This window comes from Dermacentor andersoni, chromosome 1, assembly GCF_023375885.2.
Source record: "Dermacentor andersoni chromosome 1, qqDerAnde1_hic_scaffold, whole genome shotgun sequence".
Lineage (NCBI taxonomy): Eukaryota > Metazoa > Arthropoda > Arachnida > Ixodida > Ixodidae > Dermacentor > Dermacentor andersoni.
Window position 1 is genome coordinate 192980795 of NC_092814.1, and position 5257 is coordinate 192986051.

Below are 5257 nucleotides of genomic sequence, written 5' to 3' on the forward strand. Positions count from 1 at the left end.
CTGTTTACTCCGATCCATGACGTCACGCTACCTGGCCCCAAATTTCCATTTACAAGGCTGGCGTGATAAAAGCGGTGACGTCAAAATCACTGTTGCCTCGTCGGGAGCGTCTCCATTAGTTTCTATGGCAGTCGGGCCAGGTAACGTGACGTCATGGATCGGAGTGAAAAGGCCTTGTGCTATCTGGATGGTGTTGGATTAGCTGCGCCAGTAATGACATCGTTGCTCTCCATCGCAGCCGAACGCGCGCGCAGGAGTTTCCCTCCGGCTCCGACCGAAATGGGTAGGCCGCGAGCAGGAACCGGGAACGAGCTCGTCTACGCCGTCCCGATGCTGCAGCCCGGGCAGAAGAACAGGCTCGTGTACCGAGCGCAAGCAGCAACTGCGTACCGAGGATCCGGCAGCGTATACCAAGCCGTCGTTTAATGAAAGGTCGGAATTCACCCAGTTATAAACACCAGAGCCGCACGTTTCAGCCTCGCTGGTTCCACTTCTGCCTTGCGGTCGTTGATGGCGTGCCCCTTCTATAGTTGAATAAACGAAAGATTAGGAATGTGTATTACTACTACCATATTACGGCTACAAAAGACCACTGAAGCAACGCAGAGCTGTAATGTCGCACGAGTCATATATTAAGGGGGTATGAAACTTATTAAAGTGGTGAGAGCTAGGAATATATAATCCATGTCAACGTGTCCAGAAAATTAATTACGGGGATTTACGTGCTAATACTACGATTTCATTATGAGGCACGCCGTAGTGGGGGACTCCGGAATAAATTCCACCACCTGGTATTCTTTAGTGTGCACCTAAATCTAAGTACACGGGTGTTTTCGCCCCCATCGAAATGCATCGACCGTGGCTGGGATTCGATCCCGGTACTTCGTGCTTAGCAGCTCAACACCATAGCCACTAAGCAACCACGGCGATTGTCCAGAAAAAATAAGATCTAGTGTAATGCAGCCGTCAACATCCACTCCAGCAAGGATAACAGAAAAGAGGATACAGAAAGCGGGAGGGACCCGAAATGTTTTCTTTTGACCCGCGCGATAAAACGAGAGCAGAGGTATAGGTTTTGTGCGCTGCCATAAACAATGAAAACGGCTTACGGCCTTGGAGACAGTCATCCGCTTGCTCACTGTCAACCGCCAGCGCCGCGGAGGCGAAACCAGCGAAGGAATCTGAAGACTGAAATGATCGACCGAGACGCCATGACGTAAGAATAGCGTATAGTCTCAAAGCAGTGAAATAAATAGAACGCAAGGAATCAGGGGGAAAATGCAATACGAGAGAGTATAAAAAAAGGGCCGACAGAAGGCGTTGGGCAAGCACAATCAGACGCAAACAGCGGGGAAAATAGAAGCCCAGAAAAGCCGAAAACACTCGAGGCCACGACCATCATCACCAGCACCACCACCACCACCAGCAGCAGCAGCAGCAACAGCAGCATGAAGACGACCCCTATATACGGTCCAGCGAGGAACAGACTCGCGACCCATGCAGGCCTTTGCTCTGTCTTTCCCACTTCTCCATTTTGCTTTCGTTTTTTTCCCGATTCCACCATCGCTGCCTCTTTTCGGCGTCCAAGATATGGGCAGGCTGGGACTTGGACCGGCGCAAAGGTAATTTTTGCGAACCCGGTGATTTACATTCAGAACAGTTTCTTCTTTCTCCGTATGCGGAGAACCGTCCCTCTGCCCTGGCGATCCCGCAGCGCTTTGTAAGGACTCGCTATGACCTTTCCTTCCTCCTCGTCGGCGCCGTGCGTCCTCCCTTGTCCCTAGCCGCGCTTCGCCCTCTTTCGCTTCGGTCCAGGAAACCCCTAGTGGGGAGAACCAGCCGAACCCTGCGCCGCTCTTGAATGCGGCGTTCGTCCCACCGAGACCTTCCTTTTTCCGTTTCTTCAGCTTCAATTTTTTTTTTTGGGGGGGGGGGAGGGCTTTATTTATTTCTTCGGCTTTCCTCGTTTCGGCGCGTGTGCATGGCATTCGCGGCAGCATTTACTTGCTTCGCGCATTTGTTTATGTTCGTTGCTGTTCGAATTGGGGTCGCAGTTTCCTCTCGGCGTCCCTGCCTCCCCGTCCCATTTCCTCTGTGTCTTGTTACGTGCCCGTCTAAGCTCTCCCTCTCTAACTCTCACTCACTCTCGCGGTGTGGCGGATTCTCATGCCATGCCTTCGCTTGAGTTTGCTTGCGGAGTACTGAAACTGTTATTCCTGGTGTCCATTGAAGGCGCTAGGATGTGAGACAGCCGCTGGAGTGGCGGCTCTCCGTAACATACGCTGCGGTAGGTTCACCTCCTCGGTATATACAGGGTGTCGGTATATACCGTCGGTTATATATGCCGACGGTATATATAACCGTCGGTACGTACAGGATGTCCCAGCTAATATTAGCCAAAGTTTAAAAATATGCGAATGCCACGTAGCTGGACAGGACCAGGGTAATGTTGTTTGCCGTCGCTTGGAGATACTTAGATTATCTTTTGCATTCCGCCTGATTATATAATTAGCCTTGACTAATTAATCAACTCCTCAAATATTATAATTAGATGACAAATGTCAATGAGAAAATTGTGGAGCAATATGAAAAACTCCGGATATAGCTTTCCGTTTCTCAACACGTGCTACATCAAAGTGTTTATCCGAGCGTGACAGAAGCCCGCGAATATATGCAAAGTGCCTCGAGCGGCCAGTCGCGCGGCAATTTTGCGCTCGGAAAAAAAAACTTACGTAGCACGTATTCAGCAACGGAAAGCTGTATCGGGAGTTTTTCATGTCGCTCTACAATTTTCTCATTGTCACACATGACTCGTACGTCGGCAGAACTTGCAGCTCTCCATGCCGCTGTGGCGTGCGTCACCAAAGAGCCGACACAGAAATGGGTTGTATTTTGTGACTTTAAGGCAACTCTTCACAGTATCAAGTCTGCCTTACATCACAGAACTTACGAGCAGATGATATTCGACATCAGCAGGGAAGTACACCACCATGCTCTGGCAACAGAGCGCAACATAATTTTTCAGTGGATTCCTGCTTACTGTGGCATCATCGGCAATGACTTTTGACAGGGCTGCCCGGTCTGCCCACGAAGACACCCAGACGCGTCCAATACATTTGGTGAGGTTGGACACTGCCAGAGAACTTCGCCTGCTTGCACGCAAAAAGTCACAAGATCATACATTCTTCTGGGAAGTGTAGATAGACTCTTTGGACAGCAATATCTTGACGCGGAATCGCATGAGAAGATGCTTGTAAACGTTAACGGCCTGCAGATCTTGTGCTGACAGGCACAAGGTCTGCAACATAGCGCCGAAATTTAGTTTAATAAGCATTTTGTAAATTAATTACTGAAATCATGTAGTTACAGCTCACCGCGGAAGTTGTTTCTTTCTCTTCATGCATGCGACCCAGCTGCAAAGACAGAATTGTGGTCTGTGCCTCAGCAGGGTTTTAAAACGAGCTTTTAAAAACAAACAAACAAACAATAAATAAATTAATTATTAATTAATTAATTAATTAAATACGTCTTAAACTGAAATTACGGCGTGTAGTCCCAACGTACAAAATATTAACATGACCTCGTCGAGCATTTATTTGCTTGAAGCACATTACCGCAGGCATTGCACTCAGCGCTATCAACCATTCCAACTAAGAATGATTACGCATTGGTGAATGCAACGTCCAGGCGTAAACGACATAGCACTTATTCCTCCCTTCGGGAAAGACCAGGTAACAGGCGCAGTTGCACAGGAAGGTCGAGAGAATGAAACCAATGATTACATCACTCATTTTACCCGTAAGTTACCACTACAATCAGCCACGTGAACGAACCTATATGAAGCTTGCACGGAGGGCATCAGTGCGCCGTGATAGCGCCGGGCAATGAATTTGGGTAATAGAGTTTCCTCTGTATTATTTCCATTCTTACTCACTTACTTACTTTTAACGAAGAGTTCGTTTTTCTTATGTTTAATAGACAGGCTCCTATGACATTTTCTTATCAATCGCCGAAGTTCTGCGCTGCGTTCACGTACTACGTCGTAATTTGCGTAATAGAAGCCACATCTGCAAGAGCACTGCTCATTTTTGCGGAATCGCGGGAAGTGGGCTCCTCGCAATGAACTGCGGCATGTTGGTATAGGCGCCAGTTGTGAGTTATCGCAGGACAGCACGCATGCATCCGCGGTAAGACCACTTTTGCACCCCGCCACGAGCTCAACGATCGAAATAGCGTCAATTGGTTTCTCAGCACGCGCAAAGGCTTGCAAAAAAGCCAGAGAATTAGGCTTCAGTATTTAAACAATCGGGGCCGCATTCACAAAGCTTTTCGTTCGTAAGTACTGCTTGCAATTGGCCGGACGCCTCCACTAATATTTCCAGCATGGCTGTCATCTGCTCTTAAGAACAGTCCCCGGCGTAAGACTGTGTGTGTGTGTGTGTGTGTGTGTGTGTGTGCGCGTGTGCGTGTGCGTGCGTGCGTGTGTGTGTGTGTGTGTGTGTGTGTGTGTGTGTGTGTGTGTGTGTGTGTGTGTGTGTGTGTGTGTGTGTGTGTGTGTGTGTGTGTGTGTGTGTGTGTGTGTGTGTGTGTGTGTGTGTGTGTGTGTGTGTGTGTGTGTGCGCGCGCGCGCGCGTGCGTTTGTCCGCGCGTGCGTGCGTGCGTGCACGGACCATTGCAAACATTGCAAATAGATCACATGGTGACGATCGTGTCTGCAAAGCGTTACACTGATGTACCCAGCGAAAACAGCTGACAATTCAAACGAAATCCACCGCACTCTTCTCGAAGGAGTGATTCAACCCGGCAGCGAGGTGACGTCACAAGTGCAGCGCTTCTTCGTTAAGCACAAGGCACCTGCAATGCACAAACAGCGAGCGACACGAGGATTCCCGAGAGCTAAACCCTCCAATTGCATGCGCCAAGCAGCGAGAAGGTAGACTAAAGAAAGGAGGCGGGGGTTGTTAAAAAAAAAAAAAAAAGAAAGAAAGAAAGAAAGAAAAGAAAAAAGACAGTGGCTTAGCTCGGCTATGTCAGGATATACGTAGCGAAAGCTAAGACATAGCATGGTTAGCCTTGGTTAGTCTTGATTGCAAGTCCTGGTTAGTCTGGTTGTCTAGCTATTGAAGCAAGGTTTGACTACGGGCTAGTTGGAATTCCATGGTATACATCGTCTCTTACAGCGCAAACATAGACGGAGGACAAAAAGGACGACGTAGACAAGCGCTGGAAGCAAGGTTTGACTACGGGCTAGTTGGAA